At 46.6% G+C, this 27,061-nt stretch overlaps 1 protein-coding gene across 2 annotated transcripts in view; it reads right to left on the bottom strand.

Annotated features, from left to right (window-relative positions):
* LOC137541413 (interleukin-17D-like) overlaps positions 1–16,310 on the bottom strand; it is a 38,323-nt gene extending 22,013 nt beyond the window's left edge. Inside the window, exon 1 of one of the 2 annotated variants that reach the window (XM_068262689.1) lies at positions 16,232–16,310. The gene's annotated coding sequence lies outside the window, so the exon portion shown is untranslated. Of the gene's footprint in view, positions 1–16,154 lie in introns of both variants that reach the window. The other variant, XM_068262688.1, reaches the window with a different exon arrangement.
* Positions 16,311–27,061: the final 10,751 nt, after the last annotated feature.

Here is a 27,061-nt window from a genome sequence, read left to right as displayed (position 1 = left end):
CGAAAACTGGCTATGAGATGTTGCTATTGCTAACTGTAACATTCTCATTGAAGACTGACCATGAAATGCTGCTAGTCAAAACACTAGTGGTTATTTTAGTAAATATGTTGTTTTCATTCTCATGGCCAACTGACCATGAGAATGTTGCTATCTCCAACACTAGTCAAAATATGAGATGTTGTGCGAAGTTCTCACATAAGCAACAATAGTCAGACGTGTTCTGGGACGCTTCTAAAGCACGTTATGATCACGCAGTCATGTGTCTTGTCTGCACAGGCGCACTGATACAAGCACATGGTGATCACGCACCCTTATCTGCACAGGCGCATTGATGAAACATGTTCTACGCCTGCGCAGTTATTGAATTCTGTCTATGTAAAGTAGAGAAAATACTTTCAAGTTGGGACTCTCAAAGGACAAGCAGACATGCCGTCGCCAAGTATTACCCCTCTGAGGTCGCTGAGGTCCCCGGTCTTCTCTGGGTGATGCTGCAATACTTGGTAAGAAATAATATTGATGCTCAGTAATTACTCAAATACAATGTAACTATGATTCTGCAAGCCTAGATCATTATTATAACAGGATTGTAGCTCAATAAATATTACTATTGAACCTTTGCTTTTGTTTTTGCTGCAATTCATTTTACCCACTATGGTGGTGAGCGAAGTTAGAGGGTTTAAAAACCCTTCCCGTGAGGCAAAACAAATGGTGGTACGCTTATCTCTATATTTAAAATAGTAATAAATATAGTAGCAAAAAATAATTTGCCCAAGTGGGAGCTATTTTTTTTTAAGTTTATGGCACTGCAGCAAAATGATGCCTTACAAAGCCAAACCAGTAGGGGGAGCCATAGATAAATCTCACACTTTCTTTTGTGAACAGAGCAATATATTTGCAAGACTTTGGTGGTTTAAAAAAAACAAAAGCTGCTTTTCTCTAAAAAAAAAAAAAAAAAAAAAAAAAAAAAAAAGGCATAATCAATTATGAAAACAAATGAATAAAATAAAATCATTCTGATGAACTAATAAAAAAAAATAATTTGTTTTGTTGTCTATGCCTTTGTTTTCCGCCTGCAGTCCGTAATGATGTAACACAATGCTGCTGCAGAACTTACATTTCTTTCTCTTGTGCCTGAGCAGCAAGTGAAGGTTTGAACTTCGGCACAACTGTTATTATTCATTGTAACAAGAAAAAAAAACAACTACTATACTACTTATTCTGTAGTAATACATACAGTGCTGATACCCACCCAAAAAAGAATCCTATAAATTTGGCATGCTAACATTCAAATCCCTACACGACCTCGGCTCAGAAATACTTGAAGGATTTTTGGCAACAACAACCTCAGATCAAAAGGATCCAATAACTTGACCAGCCCCAGAGTCCAACTAAAAACCTTTGGAGCCAGAGCTATCTGTCATGCTGCCCCTACCCCTTGGAATGCCTTGCCACACCCAATCAAGACAGCTCCAACCCTGGACACGGTTATTCGGTTAAATCAAAACACAAAAGCTACCTGTTTAGTCTGGCATTTATGATCACATGATTTTTCCCCTGTAACACATCACTTCGTACTGATCTGGAACAAGCTTATGCTTTACAAATGTCTTGTTGTTGTTGTTAATTACTTGCATGGACGGGGATTTAAATGCGAGATCAGCTCTCAAGCTATAATCACATGCAGTAAACACAGTAATCAGTAACTTTCTGTAAATGAATAACTATTTTACATTTAGCATTTTTCTTTAAAGAGGCCCTGAACTCAGAACTTCTGCTCTGAAAGATAAGCAACAGTATAATAACCTTTAAAGAAAACATTTCTTTGTTACAGCTGATACAAACCCTACAATAAATCTGCAGCATGTCTACTTCCTGCTTTCATGGAAGGAGACATATTGTTAACATCCTGTGCTTTAATGCCTTATCTACCAATGCAGTCAGCTGACACGGGGGAGAGATCAAATTACAACTTGTGATTAGTCACAGATGAGGGAGAATTAGACTAGCTAATCTCTCTAAACATATACAGGGTGTATTACTCTATGCTTTCCTTCTGTCCTGTGCAAGAGTTCAGGTCCACTTTTAAAAAAAAAAGTTGAGAGTAAACATTACACTACTGTTAGGACAGGTCAGGTGCACACTGCTTGCATTATGAAGAAGGGTACACATGCTGAATTCTCCTGTAGCTGCTGGTACCTCCACAGTCCTCCTTGCTATTTTTGTGTCTTTGATCCCCTATCTGCAGCAATGCGAATGTCAGCATATTTCACCAGGAATCTGGACAGTCCGGTTCCATGAAATGTGCTTTTTCTTTCTTACTTTAGCTGTAAACCCAGCTGTGACAGTTTAAAGGCTGCAAGCCAAGTGTGAAATGAACTTATATCTGTCAACAAACAGGTGTATGTGGAGACAGGCATCTGCTGCAATCGTCCCACAGAGGAAAAACAACCCAAACAAAAGGGCCATACACAATAGTCTCACCTCTGTGACCTTTTCACATTTCATTATGGAGTAAACTGAAAGAGTATAAGGGATTCTTCTAGTCTTATTTATAAATGTACACAGCCTAAAAATGGTCACCCCCCTCCCCGTCCCAGCACACGCATATATGCACGCGCCTTCCTATTTTTACTTCAGTAAATAGCAAAGATCATTTACATATGAACATTTTTAAAGCAAACCTGCAACTTTAATAATAGAATAGGGTTGATTCACTAAAGCGTGCAAAGTGTTAGCACGCCAGTGAAAAGCCACTTTGCACGTGCTAACATGCTTTGCACGTGCTAACTAGGGTGCAAAGTAGTTTGCACGAGCAACCTACTTAACACTCTAGTTTGCACATGCAAAGCTTTTAGGCTTGATAACTGAGTGAATGAATCAAGCCCAAAAAGTTAAAGTGGACCTGGACTCAGAACTTCCTCTCTGCTCTAAAAGATAAGCAACAGCATAATAACCTTCAATAAATCTGAAGTGTTTCTACTTCCTGCTTTCATGAAAGCAGACATAGGGCTTGATTCAGAAAAGGAGGCTAAGTGTTAGCACGCCAGTGAAAAGCCACTTTGCATGTGCTAACATGCTTTGCATGTGCTAACTAGGGTGCAAAGTAGTTAGCACATGCAAACTACTTAGCACCGTAGTTAGCACATGTAAAGTACTTAGCACCGTAGTTAGCACATGTAAACTACTTAGCACCGTAGTTAGCACGCGCAAACTACTTAGCACCCTAGTTAGCACGTGCAAACTACTTAGCACCCTCGTTAGCACGTGCAAACTACTTAGCACCCTAGTTAGCACGGTGCTAAGTAGTAGTTTGCATGTGCTAACTACGGTGCTAAGTAGTTTGCATGTGATAACTACTTAGCAGCACCCTAGTTAGCACGCCCAAAGCCTTTAGGCGTGCTAACTGGGTTAGCACCGTTTACTGAATCGAGCCCATATTGTTAACATCCTGTGCTTTTATGCCTTAACTACCATGGCAGTCAGCTGACACGGGGAGAGATCAAATTACACTTGTGATTAGTCACAGGTGAGGGGGAATTTAGACAGGTTAAACTCTCTAAATACATACAGGGCACATTTCTCTCTGTTTTCCCTCTATTTCCTGTGCAAGGGTTCAGCTCCATAAGTGTACCATGACAAAAGTGTTCAAGTGATCCTGCAGCAACCCAAAATTCAGCTATAAAAAGAGCTGAAGAAGGCACAGTGCCAATTCCTGCGCCAACCTTGTAAAATTCCACTCAAAGGTTACGTTTAACAATCTGGGCTATCGCTCTTCCATCTTGACAGTCCTGCCTAGCTACATAGTGAACAGACCTAATCTCCAATTACACAACAAGACAAACAGCGCAGCGACAAGCTGTCAGGTGTAATGGACCACAGCCACTCCTGTCATGTTATTGGCTTGGGCAGGTAAAATAAGGCAGCCTGAAGAAGGCACTCTAAAGGTGGCCGTACATCAGGCAACTTGGCAGCCGATCGACCATCGGATTTGAATATTATCATCGGAATCGGATGGAAATTGGTGCCGCCAAGTGCATGCCCGTTCGACAATGTGACCAATTTCAGTCCGAAATTGGTCGCATTTATCGGTTGGACATGCTACAAGATGCAGGGCCGATTTGCTCGATCGGGTGCACAGTGGTAACGGCAAGCGATATCGGGATGAGTGACGAACGTGGAAAATTTCGAATGCTGTCGCCCCTGATGTATAATTTCCCCCCACCCACCCAGTGCCCAGTGCACTATATACTACCTGTCCATGGTCGCGGCTTGTCCGCCGGAGCAACGGAGTACACGTGTACGTTGGCAACCATATGCGGCACGTGTATGGAGCAAGGAGTACGCTTGGTGACAGTGGCAGACAAGCCGCGGGCAAAGACAGGTAACGTATAGTGCACTGGGGGGTACTGGGCGTCTGCGAGGCGGCGGAAATTGATCGGGAATTGGCCTGCGGTGTATGGGCAGTCGACAGATCTCTCTCTAATCAGATTCGATTAGAGAGAGATTTGTCTCTTGGTTGAATCTGCCCATCCTCGCTATATGTATGGCTACCTTTAGGTGATGATAATCAGAAGTGCAGTTTTAGCACACAGGAAGCTGCATATTACACCTGACCTCTATAGCATAACAAAGAAATGAAACGCGTTGCTGAGCAATTACTTTGAATGGAATAATTAAAATCTAAGTAGTTAAAGTCATTGGGAACCACTTTATAAAAAAAGTAACCAGATACTTACCTAAGGAGAGGGAAGGCTCTGGGTTCTAATGAGCCTTCCCTCTCCTCTCCCAGTGCCCGGGGGCCGGGAGCAGTATTTGACTAAATTGGTCAAATACTGCTCCTTCCGCTGGCGATGTTGACTTCAGAAAGTCTTCGGGAGCCCGAGTACTTCCGAAGATGAGCCGCTCCGTACTGCGCATGCTTGAGCGCCCTCTATCGCGTAATTGCACATGCACCGTATGGAGCCGCCTGTCTTCGGGAGGACTCGGCTAGACTTCCGAAGACCCCCGCGGCAGGGGATTTGAACGGGGAGCCAGCGCTGCACCGAGGGCACCGGGAGAGGAGAGGGAAGGCTCATTAGGACCCAGAGCCTTGCCTCTGCTTAGGTAAATATCTGGTTTCTTTTTTTATATAGCGGTTCCCAATGACTTTAAAGCGAAAGTTTGGTATATAAAATGGCATTTTTGAAAAATACACTTAGAAAGGTTATTTTTAATATTACAAGAAACTGATAAAAACACCAAACTAAATAAAATGAATAACGTTTAAAATGAGGCTTCCAGTAGGTTTCATTGGCTGGCCTGACTTCATAACATGCCAGTTTCTAGGGCCGTGCGGGGCGTGCCGCCACCCTGAGCGCTGTTGGGAGAGAGAGGCTGGGGGCAGGGCGCTGAATAGGGACTGTCATCAAATCTTTGTCTACAACACTTTGTATGATTCATTACCAGTGGCTGAGCAGATGCAGTCATTAGAACAACTGTGCAGAAAGTTTTTTTCTTTCCTTGCCCCTAGTTAACAGTCTCTCAGGACGGGGCCCCCTGTGGCTTCTGGGCCCCCCCCCTGTGGCTGCATCCCTTGCAGGGTCTATTGTTACGCCCCTGCTCTCTTTGCTGCACTATATAAATGCATAATAATGATAATAGGCAGCCCTAGATTCCCAAGTTTGATTCCCAGCCAGGATGCTGACTGCATGGATGCTACACAGATAAGGTAATTGTCTTCCCTCTCACCCCCTACTTCACATTGGCCATTACCATATATTAATAGATGGCCACCAGATTTGACCATATGATCGATCCCTCTCAGATCAAATCTAAATGCTGCTACTGTGCAGTGGCACCTCCAGCTTTAGATTTTTTTGGGGGGGCTCAAAGGGGGCACAAGGGCTGACAGAAGAGGCTCACGGGGGGATCCGCAGGGCGCGCAAAATGGGTGTGGTCATAACATCATGTGGGCGGGGCTAACTGTAATGTAGTTGTACCAGCTAAAGTAGTTACATAAAAAAATATTAAGTGAATGCACATATTTCTCGCACATTTCCCCAGTTAATGCATATAATGACAGACAGCGTTTCCCTAGTAATTGCATGTAATGAGAGACAGCTCTTCACCAGTAAATGCACATAATGACAGACAGCCTTTCACCGGTAAATGCACGTAAATAGAGACAGCGTTTCACCAGTAAATGCACAGAATGAGAGACATTGTTTCACCAGTAAATGCACATGATGACAGACAGTCTTTCACCGGTAAATGCACAGAGAGACAGCAATTCACCAGTAAATGCACATAAGAGACAGCTTTTCACCAGTAAATGTCCATAATGACAGACAGCCTTTCACCAGTAAATGCATGTAATGAGAGACAGCCTTTCACCAGTAAATGCATGTAATGAGAGACAGCAAACAGACGGAGCACCAACACTGCTCTTAAGATTTAATTGTAGTTCACACAGGCATACAGGCAACAAGTAAGGTGAGAGTTCAAGATACCGGCCTATCAGGCATTTGGTGATATACTTGTCCCATATGATTGGCACCACATGGATATTTTCTAGAGTGCCTATTTCATCCATGGGACACATTATCTTATGTCATGATATTGTATTGGCTGCTGCCCTATATGAATATGAATCTGTTTTAGATAAAAGGCTAGTTATAATGCAATGATAGAATATTTGAATTTTGTAATTATTTGATTATTGACGTTCTGTGCGCGCTTCCTGCGCGTCCCCGCCGCCCGATCCGGCTTCCTGGTCTCCCTCGCCCCTGTCCCCGGGCCTGCGTGCGTGCGGGGGGGCGGGGCTTGGCGGACGCGCCGGGCGCACCATTGGTTGGCTCGCCCGTCGCGTCTGCCCGCCCCGCCCCCCTGCTCGCATTGGCCGGGGGGCGGGGGCGCGGGTGGCAGTGTGGTATGGCCGGATTGGGCGGCGGCGACTACATAGGAAGCGTGTCACGGCTTTTTCTGTTATTTCTGCATAGTTTTTTGTAAATGAATAATAAAGTTTTGTATTTTTACAAATATTTGAGGTGTTTGTATTCAATCAGGCCATACCCCTTCCGCATTATATCTCACAAGTATGCTTCCTATGTGAACTACAATTAAATCTTAAGAGCAGTGTTGGTGCTCCATCTGTTTGCTTCTTGATATTGGATCATACATCTGGATTAAGTGAGCACATACCTGTGGGGAAGTATACTACACAGAGTTAATCCGCAGCCAGCACCTGGTGCCAGCCACCTTTCACATCTATTATTGCTAATGAGAGACAGCGTTTCACCTGTAAATGCACATGAGAGAAGCCTTTCACCAGTAAATGCACATAAGAGACAGCTTTTCACCAGTAAATGCACATAATGACAGACAGCCTTTCACCAGTAAATGCATGTAATGAGAGACAGCGTTTCACCAGTTAATGCACATGATGACAGACAGACAGTGTCCCCAGTATAGGTAGCCAAGCGTATAGCTGTCCCCAGTATATGTAGCCAGGTGTATAGGTGTCCCCAGTATATGTAGCCAGGCTGGTGGTGGTGGGCTGGGGGCCCCAGGGCACCTCAGGCTTTGATGGTGGTGGGCTGGAGGCCTCAGGCCTGGCTGGTGGTGGTGGGCTGGGAGCCCCAGGGCAGCTCAGGCCTGGCTGGTGGTGGGCTTGAGGCCTCAGGCCTGGCTGGTGGTGGTGGGCTGGGAGCCCCAGGGCAGCTCAGGCCTGGCTGGTGGTGGGGTTGAGGCCTTAGGCCTGGCTGGTGGTGGGGGGCTGGGGGCCCCAGAGCAGCTTAGGCCTGGCTGGTGGTGGGCTGGGCGGAAGGCCTCAGGCTCAGGCCTGGCTGGTGGTGGGCTGGGGGTCACAGGGCAGCTCAGGCCTGGCTGGTGGTGGGGTTGAAGCCTCAGGCCTGGCTGGTGGTGGTGGGCTGGGGGCCCCAGGGCAGGGCAGGCCTGGCTGGTGCAAAAAAAAAAAATTGGCAGTTGGCTGGCTGGACACCCACCCACCTTGAGCTGCATTGAGTCTTTCCTCGGAGTTCCTCCTGCTGACTGCTGCTGCTGGCGTCCTGACGTTTCCTGTGCTGTCCGTGGCCGTGGGTGCCTGGGTGGGTGTGAGTGCTGCCGGGCTGGCTGGCTAGTCACTGTCTAAGTGACACAGTCTGTCTTCGGCCGCCGGCGGGAACTTGCTGGAGCTGCCTGGGCGGGCTGGCCAGGCGAGGGAAGCACGCTGCAAGTGTCACGTGACACTGGACGTCGTCACTTGACACAAATTTATACGCCACCAACAACGTACCCTTGCGGGCCGCTCTGCGTGGCTGCCAGCCAGAGTCAGCATGTATATGACACGGCCGGGGCAGTGACTGACTGGTGGTCATACTGACAGGGTGACAGTCAGCGCCAGGCCCTACTCCCACAGGCTCAGTCCAGACAGACAGTCCTCCTCCTCCTTGTGTGAAGGAACTTGTGGCAGCTTCAGCGGGGGGGCTTTAGAGGGGGCTGATAAGTCGCCAGCTGGGGCTAAAGCCTGGGTAAGCCCCAGCGTGGCGCCACCACTGCTACTGTGGCACTCCTGACCCAGTGGCTGGATAGCATACTGGTTAAGGGCTCTGCCTCTGACACAGGAGACCAGGGTTTGAATCTTGCTCTTGTTGTTCAGTAAGCCGGCACCTATTCAGTAAGGAGTCATTGGGCAAGAATCCCTAAAACTACTACCACCTATAGTGGCTGCAGCTCTTGCGTTTTGAGCCTGCCAGGAGAAAAGCGAGATATAAATGTTCTGTGTCTTGTCTTGTCTGACCTGCTGCTGATCGAGCAATATCTTTTGTCCTGCGTGATCATCATTTGCGGCATCGATTTCTAGCAGATTCGTCACAGATCACAGCAGATTGTAGATCACAGTGATTGAATCTGCCGGATATCATCAATAAGTGTATAGCCGCCATTAGTGTGTGGCTGGGAGTGGATATCAGACTATGACTGTTGAGAATATTATGAACACCTCTGAAGGACATTACAGCCAAATTCACACTATTGGCCTGATGAGCTAAACTCTAGTAAAGTTGCCGCACGGAGCATAACACGTGGCATGCTGTGCACGTTTACAGTTGCAGTGAAATATACTATTCATGTGCTTCGTGCGTCACATTGCGGGCCTAAGCACATTGGGTGACTTTTCCCCAATGCCACAGTAGTCTCATAAGTTCGGGCTCAAATACCTATACTATCTGTCTTCCTAATGCTGGAGGGGTGCTACATCTGGCTACCTATACTGCGGATCCCAGCTTGTTACCTACACTGGGGGGCTACGGCTGGTTACCTAATATTGGGAGCCCTTTTTGCTACCTATACTGTGGCTCCTCTGGGTATAAACAGTATATTGTATGTTTCACCTACGTAAAACTGGGGGCTCCTCTGCCTAGGTCTAGAGGGCAAAAAAACAAGGAAAAAAATAATATAAATATATATTATTTATAAATAAATAAATAAATTTAAAAAAAAAATAAAAAAAAATATATATCTATATATGTATCTATATATATATATATATGCTATAAATGCTGAACCTGGTGCATCCATATTCCAGAAGCGTCTTGTAGATGTTCCCCTCCCAACTGGTGTCTTCCTATGTCCCCCATGTGTCCCCTTCTGTCCCCAATGTCCCCGTGTGTCCCCTTCTGTACCCCCTTCTGTCCCCAGTGTGTCCCCTTCTGTCCACAGTGTCCCTGTGTCCCCTTCTGTCCCCCTCTTCTATCCCCAGTGTGTCCCTTTCGGTTCACCTTCCCTCCCTATGTGTCCCCTTCTCTCCCCCCTTCTATCCCCAGTGTGTCCCCTTTGGTTCCCCTTCCCTCCCTGTGTGTCCCCCTTCTATCCCCAGTGTGTCCCCTTCGGTTCCCCTTCCCTTCCCATGTGTCTCTTTCTGTCCCCCTTTCTATCCCCAGTGTGTCCCCTTCGGTTCCCCTTCCCTTCCCATGTGCCTCTTTCTGTCCCCCCTTCTATCCCCCGTGTGTCCCCTTCGGTTCTCCTTCCCTTCCCATGTGTCTCTTTCTGTCCCCCCTTCTAGCCCCAGTGTGTCCCCTTTGGTTCCCCTTCCTTTCCCATGTGTCTCTTTCTGTCCCCCCTTCTATCCCCAGTGTGCCCCTTCGGTTCCCCTTCCCTTCCCATGTGTCTCTTTCTATCCCCCCTTCTATCCCCAGTGTGTCCCCTTCAGTTCCCCTTCCCTTCCCATATGTCTCTTTCTGTCCCCCCTTCTAGCCTCAGTGTGTCCCCTTCGGTTCCCCTTCCCTTCCCATGTGTATCTTTCTGTCCCCCCTTCTATCCTCAGTGTGTCCCCTTCGGTTCCCCTTCCCTTCCCATGTGTCTCTTTCTGTCCCCCCTTCTAGCCTCAGTGTGTCCCCTTCGGTTTCCCTTCCCATGTGTCTCTTTCTGTCCCCCCTTCTATCCCCAGTGTGTATCATTTGGTTCTCCCTCCCTCCCCATGTGTCTCTTTCTGTCCCCAGTGTGTCTTTGGCTCCCCCTGAGTGTCCGCCCTCCCCCAGGTGTGTCCGCTCCCACGCAGTGTGTCGCCGCTCCCCCTTCCCGTATCTCCTGCTTCTCCTTATATACTTTGCAGTGTGTCTCACCTAATCCATGGTTCCCGTGGGGATCGCTGACCTCTTCTATCCTGCGTGGCTCCCCCTAGTGACGGCTTCTGCTGATGATGCGATCAGCAGAAGCCATCACTAGAAGAGCAGTGCAGAGAAGAAGAGGTCTGTGATCCCTGCGGGAGCCATGAATTGGTTGAGACACGCTGCCGCTACACTGCTAATTATACAGGGGGAGCGGAAGACGGGGGGGGGGGGGGGGGGAGGGAGCGAAGGCACACATTTTTGGGCAAGAAAAAGTGCATTTTATACGGCAGCAAATATGGTATTTTCCCGTGCATTTTTCAGACACCGCATTTCTCAACTTTTTTAATTTTCTTTTTTGGGGGTAAGGATGGGAGGTGGAGGGGGCTGGGGGAGTTACCCACAATTTTGCAGGGAGACCCAGTGATATCTTGTTATGCCCTCACATACAGTTAAACATAGAGTACAATGAAAGTATGCTTCACATACATAAAAGCTCACGTTGTCCGGTAGTGGTACAGCATGCTCTGCTAAGGCCCGGTTCACATTAGCGGTTGTTTGCCAAACGGACCGGATGACCTGACCGGATCCGGACCGGATCCGGATCGGAACCGTACGGTTCTGATCCGGATCCGATCCGGATCCGGTCAGGTTGCATCAGGTGGTAATCAGGATGCGATCCGGATCCGTTTGGCAAAGTTAACGTAAAATAAAAAAAAAATGTTGGGGTCTGGGAGGTCAGCAGAAGGGGGACCTGTGGAATCAGGCCCTCTGCTGTTTAGCACTCACCTCCACCTCCGACATGCTGCCAACATCCTGCCAACATCTCCAGCTCGTGCTGCTCCACTCCAAAATGCTTGCCCATGTGTCCCCAGCCAATATCGCCGCAAAAATCCGCATAGGAAGTGGGGTAGAACATCCGGATTTCTCAGCCAGTGTGTTGTGCGGCCTCCGGTTCCCATTTGTTTGTATTGGCCGGATGGTGCAGTCCGGCTCCGCCCCGGATACGGCTGCCGGAGGGGCCGGATGAAAAAATAGCGCATGTTGGAACGGAGGCCGGAGTCCGGATCCGGCCCGGATCCGGTCCGGCTCCGGTTCTGCAGAACGGACCCATGTGAACGGACGCATAGGCTTTAATTGCTATGCCGTGCGTCCGTTCCGTCCGTTCTGCAGGCGGTGCGGCTCCGGCACGGCGATTCCGGAGGGCCACCGCAAGTGTGAACCGGGCCTAACTCTGACGGGACCTGCTGCACTGTACCCTATGTGAACGTACCATAAAAATATGCACAGCATTGGGATTGTACAATATTGTCCGTTACGATGGAACGCAACTGATTCAGAGTGAAAGGACCCTTACGCTTGTGTTTGTGGGTATTCTGTTCTCCAGATAGAGTACCGTTGCCATGACTGCAAAAACGTTATTCTGAGCAGCTGACTGCATCTAGTATTTGAGGCAGGAATTGATGCACCCGTACAAAGTAATCTGATGCAGGTTTTATTTTGGCTATCCTGAGCAGCAGAAGATCAGGGTGGTGGTGGCCACTGGTACACACAATACTCTGTTGTGCCTTCAGAAAACATTTCTCATGCCTCTGCAAAACCAGGAACAGCAAAACTAAATCGAAATCACGGTCATGCTATCGGCTTTTACAATAAGTTGCAGATAAGGGCAGCATGACACTCCCCGAAACCCGCACACAGAGATACTCTCCCTACACATGGCACGGGTGATATAGGAATAGGAGTAGTCATAGGCACGGTAAAATGGGGGCCTGAGCAAAAATGAAGTTCACATGTGATGCGTGCATTCCAAAGGGAATTACAAGCAAAATCCAGGCCAGGCTTGTAGGAACGTTTGTGTTCTCCAACAATAAACAATTACTATAGTAAATAATGGACGTAGCATTAGCCTAAATAACTTATTTCAACTATAAGGAGTCAGGATAGATAGATAGATAGATAGATAGATAGATAGATAGATAGATAGATAGATAGATAGATAGATAGATAGATACCAAAAGTGTTCATACACAGGTCACTTTCAAGGTAATCATTAAAATCATAAATATAGATCAGGCATGGGCAAATTTGGCCCTCCAGCTGTTAAGGAACTACAAATACCACAATGCATTTGCCTTTATGAGTCATGACTGTGGCTGTCAGACTCCTGCAATGCATTGTGGGACTTGTAGTTCCTCAACAGCTGGAGGGCCAAGTTTGCCCATGCCTGATATAGATGGATGATAGATTAACAGATAGATAGATATTTAGATAGATAGATAGATAGATAGATAGATAGATAGATAGATAGATAGATAGATAAATAGATGGACAGATACATAGATACCAAAAGTGTTCATACACAGGTCACTTTCAAGGTAATCATTAAAATCATAAATCTTATCACAAAAGGAGTACAATTTCAATTTGAATGTCAATGCTTCTACCCTGTCTGTACCCCTCTAGGCAGTCTTTTATGTGATTTGGAATCCTGTATTGATGTCCATGCGTACAGTCCGCAACTTTGAAGACATTATTGACTGAAGAATAAACAGAGAATTTATTCATATAAAACCCTGTGCTTTTTGTTTGGTGGAAATGGACTGAAACTTTCCAATCTGTCTGACTGAATTATAGGTGGAGAGATTCATACATCTATTGACATTAGATAGATACAGAGCCGGGACAAGGTCCTCCAGCACCCAAGGCTGAGACACCAAAGTGTGTCCCTCTATCCCTCCCACCCCAGCCGTCACACACTGATTGCTATTAGACTAAGAGGTGCCCCAGGGCCCCCAACACCTTAAAGGAATACTTAAGGGGGAAAAAAATGACATTTACTCACCCGGGGCATCCCTCAGCCCCCTGAAGCTGGATGGTGCCCTCGCAGCGCCGCTCCGATCGTCCTGTCCCCGCCGGCGGCTACTTCCGGGTTCGGCGACAGCCGCCGACAGGCCGGGAACGCGGCTGATTTTCCGCGTTCCCACTCGCTATATGCTGCTATAGCGTAGCTATATACGCTATAGCAGCATATAGCGAGTGGGAACGCTGAAAATCAGCCGCGTTCCCAGCCTGTCGGCGGCTGTCGCCGAACCCGGAAGTAGCCGCCGGCGGGGACAGGACGATCGGAGCGGGGCTGCGAGGGCACCATCCAGCTTCAGGGGGCTGAGGGATGCCCCGGCTAAGTAAATATCATTTTTTTTTCCCTTAAGTATTCCTTTAATCTCTAGTTATCTGGCTTGTAATCACTTCCATGTATCTCCTTTTCTTATTTCTTTCTGTTTCATACACAATTAGGAATGACAGCTGAATGAATTGTGCTCCTACACTGCGCCCTGAGGCTGGAGCCTCTCCAGCCTATGCCTCGGCCCGGCCCTGGATAGATATTCAACTGTATATCATTAGGCAATTTAATACTGTGGCAATCCCAGCCAGGACACTTTCTGCACAGAGGTTGTATGTTCTCCCTGTGTCTGTGTGGGTTTCCTCCGGGCACTCCAGTTTCCTCCCACACTCCAAAAGCATACAGATAAGTTAATGGGCTTCCTCCTAAAATGTTCCCTAGACTGTAATGGACATATAACTATGGTGAAATGACTATGTACTCTGTAAAGTTCTGTGGAAGATGTCAGCACTATATAAACACTGAATTATAATAATAATAAACTACATTTACATCCTAACAAACCCCTTTGAGTATTTCATGGAGGAACAGAGATCTGTATATAGACAGAGGCATAGATAGAAACTGTTCTCAGACAAGACATACATACAGCAGAAAAATAAACAGAGAAATTTGAACTATCTAACTATAACAAAGAGATAGACTCAATGGTATTGTTCAGTGGGCCATACTACAAGTTATTGGGCTTGATAACTGATATCATGGTCGCCATAGCGTTTTGTGCGCTTTATTACACATGTAACTTTTTCACACCCAATTGCGAATTTTCATGCAAAACGGACGCGTTTTTGTGCACGCAAATTTGCGCGAAAACGTTATGCACGTTATAACGCGTGCAAAACGCTAGCACGACCATGATATCAGTTATCACGGTTAGTGAATCAAGCCCATTGTGTGATCTATGTATCAATCTACAGATCTAGATCTCCCAGTCTCTCTATATAATAATGTTAAACTGACTTCTAGTATATACAGTTGTTTCTATCCTATCTATCTATCTATCTATCTATCTATCTATCTATCTATCTATCTATCTATCTACCTACCTGTGTCCATTAATGGTGCACTTTTTCCTTCAGATTTGCTCTTTTGACGCAATTTTTATGATCGAATTGGATAGAAAACTGTGCTGTGTGTGGCGTAAATTGATTTGAAACAATTCTTTGGTCCATTGGAAAAAGGAAAAAATATTGATCCGAAAGTGGATTTTATGATTGATTGGGTATGTAAAACCTTCTAAAATAGTTTAGTTTTGATCACTCAAATCGCGAAAGATCTAATCTGAAGGAAAAATTGTACAATTGTGGGCACCTATAGATAGATTGGATAGAAACAACTGTATATACAAGAAGTCAATTTTACATTATTTATTTAATAGCTTGTAGTATGGCCCACTGAAAAATACAATTGAGTCTATCGCTTTATATACTTATCCTTTTTATTAAACAAGTAAACAATTTCTAATTCTATACATTGAGCAATATCAGGCAATCATGAGCTGTAGTCACATGTGGCGCATAGTGCCAGCCAGTTCCTGCCCCCTTCTGCGGTTCCTCCAGTCCTACCCCTCCCATCCTGCCCCTCCAGCCCTGCCCCTCCAGCGGACCCTCCAGTCCTGCCCCCTCCAGCGGACCCTCCAGTCCTGCCCTCTCCAGCGGACCCTCCAGTCCTGCCCCTCCAGCGGACCCTCCAGTCCTGCTCCTCCAGCAGACCCTCCAGCGGACCCTCCAGTCCTGCCCCTCCAGCAGACCTTCAAGTCCTGCCCCCTCCAGTGAACCCTCCAGTCCTGCCCCTCCAGCAGACCCTCCAGTCCTGCCCCCTCCAGTCCTGCCTCTCCAGCGGACCCTCCAGTCCTGCCCCTCCAGCAGACTCTCCAGTCCTGCCCCTCCAGCAGACCCTCCAGTCCTAGCCCCTCCAGTGAACCCTCCAGTCCTGCCCCTAGAGCGGCTCCTCCAGTCCTGCCCCTCCCTCCAGTCCTGCCCCCTCCAGCGGACCCTCCAGTCCTGTCCCTCCAGCGGACCCTCCAGTCCTGCCCCTCCAGCAGACTCTCCAGTCCTGCCCCTCCAGCCGACCCTCCAGTCCTGCACCTCCAGTGAACCCTCCAGTCCTGCCCCCTCCAGTGAACCCTCCAGTCCTGCCCCCTCCAGTGAACCCTCCAGTCCTGCCTCCTCCAGTGAACCCTCCAGTCCTGCCCCTAGTGCGGCCCCTCCAGCGGACCCTCCAGTCCTGCCTCTCCCTCCAGTCCTGCCCTCTCCAGCGCACCCTCCAGTCCTGTCCCTCTAGCGGACCCTCCAGTCCTGCCCCTCTAGGGGACCCTCCAGTACTGCCTCTCCAGCAGACCCTCCAGTACTGCCCCTCCAGCAGACCCTCCAGGAGCACGTTCTCACCTTCCAGCTTAGTGTCAGTTGCAGGCTCTATAGAGCAAGAAGCAGGAGACGAGTTTGTGAAACTGAACTGCCCCTACCTTTATAAGGTTCTGTCATTACCGCCTCCCTGCGATGTGAGTCTGCAGGTTGAACTTCCCCACTGTTTTTTTTATTTTACCTTGCATTGTTGTAACCTGAAACTAAATGAGGAACTGGTTCTGTGGTGTGTGGAATTGGATGAAGGCCAGGACTGCATTGCCTGTTAAAAAAAAAAAATACACACACAAACACACACCCACAGTTGTCACACACCTGTTGTGCACTTTGAACTCATATTAGCTATTACAAGAAGGAAAGCTGTTTATGCTGAACTGGTAGAATAGGTAAATAGGTAGAAGTGGTCATATGTGCAAAGTTGTACTCAAGGTAAACAGTTCATTGTACATAGCAGTGATGGGACGAAATTTTGCATCAAAATTCGCATTTTCGCATCGTAATGTGAAATTTCAGGGAAAATCGTAATTGATTTCGTATGTAACAGTTGTATTTCATAATTTCGCATAATTTTTCGCGAAATTTTCGTGAAATTTTGCATAATTTTTTGCTGATTTTAGAGGTTAATCGCAAAGTCTCCATACATGCTATTGCTACCAAAATTGCTACATATGTTAAGCAGAATAGTGGGTACTAGTCGAAAAAAATAATTTTTCAAAAAAACCTTTTAGTTTTTGAGAAAATCGATTTTAAAAATGCAAAGAAAATTGGTTGTTAAACTAATTTTTCTAAGTTTAAAAACCATTTTCTTTGCATTTTTAAAATCGATTTTCTCAAAAACTATATTGTCTTTTTGGAAAATTATTTTTTTCCCCTTGTGCCCACTATTGTCTTTTAACATAGGTAGCAATTCTGGTATCAGTAACATCTATGGGGGCTTTGCTATTAACCTCCAAAGTCGGCACAAAATTGGGCGAATTTTTATGCGAAATTACGAATGACTACGAAATCAATTTAGTTCGCAAATCGTAATTACTTATAGGCGTAATTGCGAAATCGTAATTTTGCTGATTACGATCATCACTGATACATAGGAAACGACTGATCCCCCACAGCTCCCAACTGTCCCTCTTTTGGAGGGACAGTCCCTCTTTGGGAGCCCTGTCCCTCTTTCCTCCTCATTTGTCCCTCTTTCAGGACTTTGTCCCTCTTTCTATGTAAATATATATATTTCTCTGCTCAAAAATGTGTTTGATTGACTCTAAACTTTATTCCCATCCTTTAAATAGATATATTATTCATTTTAAAATGTTAATATGAAGGGAAATAAACCAGAATAGAAAGGACCAGTGTGGTTCGAATTACCATATATACTCGCATATTAGCTGACCCGCGTATAAGCCGAGGTACCCACTTTTCCCTCAGAAACTAGGACAAAGTGATTGACTTGCGTATAAGCCCCCTATCTAGTATAGCCCCCTTCACAGTAGCCTGATGTGCCCCCAGTGCAAGTCAGCCCCTCCCCCCATAGCCAGATGTGCCCCAAGGATGATACAGCTGTGTCTTAAGACGCCACTAGATGGCATCATAGATATGAGAATGATTGCCACACAGGAAGAATCCCCGATCATTGCACCGTTGACACGTTGCTGCACACTCCACTCCACAAGCCAGGGGACACAGGTAGTGCTGAGCAGTGCACTCTACACACCATGTTGCAGGGAATGGGCACAGCAGGGAGCCAGCTGGCAAGAGCAAGTTAACCAGTGCACAATCCCTAAACTCCTTTGCCAGTAACTAAACCTGCTCAACCACCTGTTCTGCTCCACTGACCCACATATAAGCCGAGGGGGGGACTTTTTAGCACATTTTTTGTGATGAAAAATTAGGCTCATATGCGAGTATATACAGTATAAAACAACATCTTTTCCTTATGAAATCTTTATGGTATGAGCGACTAAGGGTGTGATGGGGTGTGATCAGGGGTGTGGCAGGGGCATGGCTTAAGTGTTCCTCTTTCTCATCTCAAAAATTTGGGAGGTATGACTGATCTATTTGTAAGACTGTTTAGCCAGTCTTGTCGTCATAGTGACATCCATTTTGTAAACTGAAATTTAGCTGCACAGCTTGGTCATTGTCAAGCCCCTCAGCTTGCTGATTTAACTGTAAAGGAGATTTGTAGTGCCTCTGCGACCACAGAGTCGAGACACAAAAAAGTAGACTTGGAAGTCCCTTATAGCGAATGGCGTGGGCTGCAGTGCTCAGGGCAAACTCACTAGATCCCCATTCAAACTAAGGGCCTATTTCCACTAGGAGCCACGGCCGTTTCCAATTTGGCTGCAGCTCCTATTTTTCTGCTTAGCCGGCAGCCCAAATCACTACGTCATGCCATGCCTGGCTTAGGATTCAGCTACGTGCTTCATAAATCTGCAGCATGCTGTCCAGATTCGCACTGAAGTGCAATCTAGATGGCAAGCCATGCCACAGATAGGCAGCGTTTCCCCTTGCAGCTCACATGCTATTTATTCTGTATTTGTTAAATACAGTATAAACAGCTAATAACTTTTGTCAGTTTCAAGTTACTTCACCTGCTACAGCCAACAACACAATAAAGTCTGTATTTACTCTCAACACCTGTGCTGTGCTTACGGAACATGCCTATGTGGCCTATGCTTAGAAACGGTCCTGCTTTTTAAGGCTTGTCTTTGTTTCTTGATTTATTAGATACAAAGGACAGTTGCTCAAATTATATACTATGGAGTGGCATGGCAGTTACAAAAATAGCCATGAGGGATGAGTTATGTGCAAGTGCAACTAATGTGACTGTTCTTTTTTTGCAGATGTGGTTGGAATTTAGACTGGGGTACTTTTGTGTTTTTTTTAATAATTTATCAAATATGAAGTTCAATTTCTTCATGATTTTTGAGGGCAGTTTTACACTTGGCCAGTGCATTTGTGGTGCGATGATCCGTCCCCAAGGCACCGCAACGCACAAAAAGTCATTCATATGACTCTGCAGCAGAAGTGCGCTGACAGGGTCACATGCATAGTGCTGCTCCCCGCACGTCCCTCGCTGTGTGACATACTCTCTGCTGGACAGGAAGTACGTCAATGGGATTCCCGTCGTTCTAGGTATCCGCAGCACCGCTGCCAAAATATTTTTACATTTCTGCATCGCCTATTGACTTACATTGCTTCCACCACCGATGCATCGCTGCGGCAGTCCAGCGATAACCTGTTGTTGACTTTGCAGCGGTTCGGCTACTGATAAGGGCGCTTCCGGCGCAACGCAATGCGACGCGGTAAGTGACGCGGTAAAGCATTATTGTTGCATTACCCTACAGTGAAACAGGTTAACGCAATGCACACTTGCAAGGCAAGTGTAAAAAGAGCTTCAATATCTTTAGCATGTTTATGTTATGTTGCACTTTTGGCATGAATGCTCATCATAAAATCAAACATTCCTGCCATGCTAATGTGGATGACAGATGCCCGTCCTGCCCAGCTTACGCCACAGGTAGCCAGACCAGAAACACTTGCTTTCTTCACACCTGTGCCAGCCGTGCATAATGTGCGTTAATGAGACACTGAAGCGGAAAAAAAAATTATGATATAATAATTTGTATGTGTAGTACAGCTAAGAAATAAAGCATTAGGAACAGAGACATAAGTCTAATATTGTTTCCAGTACAGGAAGAGTTTATGAACTCCAGTTGTTATCTATGCAAAAGAGCCATTGAGCTCAACGCCTTTAAAGTCACAGAGAGCTCTGTCTTCTGAAGCTTATTATCTCAGCTGTCAGTCACTGTATTTTATTTTTCTCTCCAGAGGACAGGACAATATTTCACTGACCTGCTCTGTAAAAACATTTAGAATGCTCAGTAGTGTGTAAACTTCAAATATTAGAGAATGATGCAATGTTACCAAAAAATAACTGAAAATAAAATATGAGACTATTTTCTTTGCTACTAATGTTCTAGTAATTATCCGTACTACACATACAATTCATTATATCATAATTTTTTTTTTCGCTTCAGTGTCTCTTTAATTCACCAATTTAAGGTTCTGCAGAGTGACTGGGTTGTTGTTTTTTTAGAGATCAGGTCGTAATGATAAGATTGTGGCATTTTAGTACTTTTTTCTGTGCACAGCACATCTGCATTTTGTTGCAATAAATACATTGAAATTAGCTGGCTGGGTGCTGTAGTCCAGTTTCCTGCTGAGACAACAGTTTGATCTTTTCTGGACTGAAAACTCTTCGGACTCTTCCTCCTATACCTTATCACCTACATTAGGTAGTCAGGAAAGGGGCACAAATCTTTCACGGTCATCACAGACTACCTGACTCTCTACTCCCTGCCTTCCCCCTTTGTAGATAATTAGCCATCTGTAGTAAGCACTCCAGTTACCACAGAGTCTAATAATCTAATAAAAAGATTCTGCTATAGCTGCAGTGCTGGTCACGAAGAGGTAATCTTTAAGTTGAGGGAGTGGGTGGGGCAGCTGTGTGCTCAGTAGTGACAGCCAGGTGCTTCATAGCTGAAGACCACACACTCTCTTTAATACTGCAGTTTTCTGAAGGTATTCTGGGATGGCTGATTTTTTTTAAATGGAAGTGTCTAGAATGGATGCATCAAATGTGAAAACTGTATGTGTAATGGTCTTAGTCCCCCACTCGTAAGAAGGAAACATGTGAATGGCTGAACTATACCTCTAAAACTTTTTAAAAGCTTTTAGACATCTTAAAATAGTCTGTTTATAATTGTACTGCCATCAGGGGGTAACAGTAGAAGACCACAGTTTCTTAGGTCCCTTGTACTTCTATACTATGCATTTACACATCCTTTAAGGGACACCTTAAGTTAAGTTACTTACAAATAAATAGTTAGATACTTTCCTTGTGGGAAGGCACTGGATGGTCTAGAATCTGCTCCTGGATCCTCCTACATTCCAATGCCCCAGTGCAGAGTCCCTCTATAGTATACCTATTTAATGAGGTGTGTTAAATAGGTTTCTGCCGGGCATAACTATATTGAGCTGGGCTCCCACCCAATCCCCCCTCCAACGGAGTTCTGTCAGCTTCACCCCCCCACCTCCATCACGGGAGGGGTTGGTAGGCCAGATGCTGGGGGGGGGGGGGGGGGGGGGGATGGGCCCAGTTCTGTACACAATGCAAAGCAGCATTGGTGCGTCGTACATTACCTGCTCCTGGTGGCAATACAAATCAATTTAGCAAGTGCAGTGTAGCCATGTGGCTCCAGTCCCATGTAATGTAAAAGAGAGACCGAAGCTGGATAGTGATTGGCTAGCTGCACAGCACTTGTAAACTGAAGAGGCAGTAAAGACGACCTGTATTATGTTATCAGGAACGTTTGTTCATCCAGATAAAAGTGTTTTGGCTTTTATGTACTTTGCATAGAGATGCTGCTGTTATTTGACTACCTCATTTACACAGATAAAGCAGTAAAAAAATACACAGCGAGAAAACACAGGCAAGTTTTTAGTAAGATTGGTGCTACGTGTAACTATTTTTATTAGCAACTTTATAAAACCTACCCATAAGTATAACGATTCAAAAGAGAAGTGTGTTCTTGGCTTTTCAAGTGAGGTATGGTCTGATGTTAGTTGTGGAGCAGATTTGCAAACAAATATTGATTTAGATAATACCTTTAATGACTAACGATACATAGTTTATTGCAAGCTTTCAAAACTTTATGCTCCTTCTTCAGGAATCAGGAATGATATGGTTCTAAACTAGTTCTGTAACATGAAGAAACCTAAACTTTTGAAAACAGTGTACAGCTAGTCATTAAATAAATTACCTGAATCAACATTTTTGGTTTGATGTTGGTAGCTTTGGCATGGCGTTATGTAGCCTGTCTAGCATGTGGTAACCTTACCATTTGCCTAGATTGCCTATGCCTTACAAGGAACAGATGCAGTAGGGGTGTCATCCTCAACACAGTGCCCACTGCCCAAACAAAGACAGTGGGAGACAATGAGTATGCTCATAAAAAGGGCAGACTAAAGATCCATATGAAACAACCTTTCTATTAACCCTCCTGGCGGTTTGTAAAAATCCGCCAGGGGGCAGCAAATACGTTTTTTTTTTAAATTTTTTTTTTCATGTAGCGAGACGAGGTCTCGCTACATGATAGCCGCTGCTCGGCGGCATCCCCCCAGCCCCAAAGAACGGGATCTCTTGGAGGGCTTCCCCCGTCGCCATGGCGACGGGGCGGGATGACGTCACCGACGTCATCGACGTCGTGACGTCAAAGGGGACTCCGATCCAACCCACGGCGCTGCCTGGCACTGATTGGCCAGGCAGCGCACGGGGTCTGGGAGGGGGGCAGCTGCGGCGACGCGTATAGCGGCGGATCGGCGGATAGCGGCGGCGATCGGACACTGCACGCAGCTAGCAAAGTGCTAGCTGTGTGCAGCAAAAAAAAAATTATGCAAATCAGCCCAGCGGGGCCTGAGCGGTGCCTCCCGGCGGCATAGCCCGTGCTCAGCACGGGCTTACTGCCAGGGAGGTTAAAGACACACAGACTACATCATATGGACAATTTACTATTTGCTACATTGACTTGGAAGCTGTTTGTAGACTTTACACCATATCTCTTTTACTGGACGATCTCCTGGTTTACTACGCCACTATCAGGGGTGAAGTACACTGGGTGCAGATATTGCATATGACAGGGGTTGCATGTGATTGTTTTTTATCAGATATTTCATATTGTTTATAATCTGTGGATTGCTGTGCAGGATTATATGCAAATAAAGAATTGTTGTTCTGGTATCCAGGCACCTTGATAAATCTGTACTCTTATGCTGGGAATACACGGCTCGATTCTGCGTCATTTAGATGGCTCGATAGATAATTTCCGACACATCCGATCTCCCGCCCGATCGATTATGTGCTCGATTCTGCATTAAGGACAATTATTATTATTATTATTATTATTTAGTATTTATATAGCGCCGACATATTACGCAGCGCTGTACAGTGTATATATATATATCTTGTCACTAACTGTCCCTCAAAGGAGCTCACAATCTAATCCCTACCATTGCCATATGTCTGTATTATGTAGTGTAAGTACTGTAGTCTAGGGCCAATTTTTAGAGGGAGCCAATTAACTTATCCGTATGTTTTTGGAATGTGGGAGGAAACCGGAGTGCCCGGAGGAAACCCACGCAGACACGGAGAGAACATACAAACTCTTTGCAGATAGTGCCCTGGCTGGGATTCGAACCGGGGACCCAGCGCTGCAAGGCGAGAGAGCTAACCACTACGCCACCGTGCTGCCCACGACAATGGAAAAAGATAAGAAAAATGAGCGGAAGATAAGAGAATCGCCCACAGAATCGAACGGCAAAAATTATCAGGCACAGAATCGAGCGGCAAAAACGATCGGGCACAGAATTGAGCGCTAGAATCGACCTGTGTATTATAGCATAAAGCCTGTTTAGGTAGTTCCTATTTCCTGCCTGTACTGCTGAGTACAGCCCATCTCATAGAGCCTCAAGGCTCTCGTAAAGTACACCTGAACCCAGTAACACTTTAAAGAGACACTGAAGCGGAAAAAAAAATTATGATATAATGAATTGGTTGTGTAATACGGATAATTACTAGAATTTTAGTAGCAAAGAAAATATTCTAATATTCTTATTTTCAGTTATTTAGCATTTTTTATAACATTGCATCACTCTCTAATATTTGTAGTTTAGACACTACTCAGCAGTCTAAATGGGTTCAAAAGTTCACTAGCCTGCTCTGGAAAATCTTCCCTGCAGAGGGAAAAAAAGATACATTGGTTATCATTCATAAAGCATTTCCGCATGCGGAAATGCTTAAAGTGAACCTAAAGTCAGCAATAAAAAATGAGTTTAACTCACCTGGGGCTTCCCTCAGCCCCCTGAAGCTGATCGGTGCCCACGCTGACTCCATCAGATGTCTCTGGACCGGCCGGCGGCGACTTCCGGTTTCGCCGTCACCGGCCGACAGGCTGGGAACGTGAGTGATTCTTCGCGTTCCCAGCCAGAATAGCGCCCCCTATGCTGCTATTGCAGCCTCCCTATGCTGCAATAGCAGCATAGGGGGCGATATTCTGGCTGGGAACGCGAAGAATCACTCGCGTTCCCAGCCTGTCGGCCGGTGAGGGCGAAACCGGAAGTCGCCGCCGGCCGGTCCAGGGACAACTGATGGAGTCAGCGTGGGCACCGATCAGCTTCAGGAGGCTGAGGGAAGCCCCAGGTGAGTTAAACTCATTTTTTATTCCTGACTTTAGGGTCACTTTAAAACAGCTGACTTTACCGAACACTTAGCAAATTCTCCATTCATAAAGGCTCTTTCCGCATGTAAAGCTGACATTACCGAGCAGAGCGATAAATCACCGCCTTGTGCAATAAATGTAGCAAAATGTTAATTCATAAAGATTTACGCAAGCGGTATGTGGACTGGAAATACCGCTCCCTTGGTTGTGGCGATAACAATGTTTAGTTAATGGAGACACAGACCTCCCAGGCAGCTGCAGTAGAGCGGAACACGGAGAAATGTATCAACTTTGCAGCTTCCTGTGTTTCCGCATGTCCCTGTAGATCAAACGCTCTCCTCTCATAGGATAGCTAGCCTTAGGGTCATAGATAAACCTTTAGGGCCATATCCAATTCAAGGTGATAAGTAGCTTGCAGATGCGAGCTACTTATCACCTTGCCATCGTGCGAGGATTACCGGCAAATCCTATTGTCCATATCCTTTGCGCGATGTCCGACCGTTAAGGAGCATTACTCAGGCAAAAGCCTGAGCCATGCTCCCTATTACCGGTCGATGGGGAGTGAGGTTTACGCTGTGGTGCTGTCCATCAGCACCACGGCCTCACTCCCCACACATGCGCACTCACCTGCCGAACATCGCCGACATCTTCTGCCGCAGCTTCTGGGAGTCTCCTTTAATAAGGAGACCCCCAGAGCTCCCCGTCGGGTCGCCGCACACTGTAGAAGCCCCCCCCCCCTGTAGCTGCACCGGCACCACTGTTGGCATACATACCGCCGCAGATCACCCGATGCCTCTCGCCGCAAAATCCGTTGTGTAATTACAGTGTATCTGACACTGTAATTACTGTGCGCATAGAAGGAGCCCGGGCAAAGCATCTTTGAATCTGCAGCCGGGGCTCCCCATTGGTCCGCTGTCTGAACCAATAAAATGGCTCACACAGTGGACCAATGGGGAGCCCAGGCTGCAGATTCAAAGATGCTTTGCCCAGGCTCCTATGCGGACAGTAATTACAGTGTCAGATACACTGTAATTACACAACGGAATTTGAGGCGAGAGGCGTCGGGTGATCTGCGGCGGTATGTATGCCAACAGGGGTGCCGGTGCAGCTACATGGGGGGCTTCACCAGTGTGCAGCGACCCGACGGGGAGCTCTGGGAGTCTCCTTATTAAAGGAGACCCCCAGGTGCTGCGGAAGCGACGTGCGTTAGCCGGTTTAGACCTGCTTTTTGCAGGTCTAAGCTAACGCTCATGTCTGCCGGGAAGTATCGCTTCCCGGAGGCATGATAAGGGTAATTGGATAACGTGTTAAAGGGAAGGTTCAGGGAGGGTGGGTAAAAAATAAAAATCAAATTCCACTTACCTGGGGCTTCCTCCAGTCCGTGGCAGGCAGGAGGTGCCCTCGCCGCCGCTCCGCAGGCTCCCGGTGGTCTCCGGTGGCGCGCCCGACCTGGCCAGGCCGGCTGCCAGGTCGGGCTCTTCTGCGCTCCAAGGCCCGGAACTTCTGCGTCCCACGCCGGCGCTCTGACGTCATCGGACGTCCTCCGGGCTCTACTGCGCATGCACAGAACTACTGCGCATGCGCAGTAGAGCACGGAGGACGTCCGATGACGTCAGAGCGCCGGCGTGGGACGCAGAAGTTCCGGGCCTTGGAGCGCAGAAGAGCCCGACCTGGCAGCCGGCCTGGCCAGGTCGGGCGCGCCACCGGAGACCACCGGGAGCCTGCGGAGCGGCGGCGAGGGCACCTCCTGCCTGCCACGGGCTGGAGGAAGCCCCAGGTAAGTGGAATTTGATTTTTATTTTTTGCCCACCCTCCCTGAACCTTTCCTTTAAGAACTCACTGGGCGATTATATCGCCCAAGCGAGTTCTTTTCCACCTGGGGGGGTCTAAAGTTTTATAAGATTAGGCGATGCCCCCATTGCCTAAGTTAAGAACTCGCCAGTGCTTAGCACTGGCGAGTTCATCAATAGAATATGACCCTTAGTGTCTGAAAGCTAATGGATGTTGCTATATTAGAAGAGCCTGGACTTTCTATACTAACTGCAACTTCTCAACCCAACCCACTGCATGTACAAAGGGGAGGAAAGGGCACACATTGCAGTTAAAGAGAAACTGTGACCAAGAATTGAACTTCATCCCAATCAGTAGCTTATACCTCCTTTCCCATGAGAAATCTTCAGGGGGGTCTGTATGGCTAATATTGTGGTGAAACCCTTTCCACAGTGTGATGTCAGGACCATGGTCCTGACAGTTTCCTGTCTGTGAACCTCATTGCATTGTGGGAAATAACAGCTGGTTTACTGTTTACAGCTGTTTCCAACTGCCAGAAAAGCAAGCAGCATCTCCTTCTACTGACATCACCTGCCAGCAGTAAAAATGTCACCATGTGATAAATGTTAGAACGTCAATCAGGGAGAGCAAAGATTTTACAATGGGCAAACACTGACTAAATCATTTATATATAATTATTGTAAAAATGAAGCACTTTTTGTATTACATTATTTTCACTGGAGTTCCTCTTTAACAGAGAGGCTGTCTAATTTTTACAGTGACAGTGCCATCTAGTGGCTGAAGGAAACAATGATGCTGCATTCAAGCAAATGGGTGTTAACACTTTAGAGGTCCCAAGCATTAACGAGGGAAAGAGAAGTGCCTGTG

This window comes from Hyperolius riggenbachi, chromosome 12 (genome assembly GCF_040937935.1).
Source record: "Hyperolius riggenbachi isolate aHypRig1 chromosome 12, aHypRig1.pri, whole genome shotgun sequence".
Taxonomy (NCBI): Eukaryota; Metazoa; Chordata; class Amphibia; order Anura; family Hyperoliidae; genus Hyperolius; species Hyperolius riggenbachi.
This window is presented reverse-complemented; position numbering and strand designations above follow the sequence as displayed.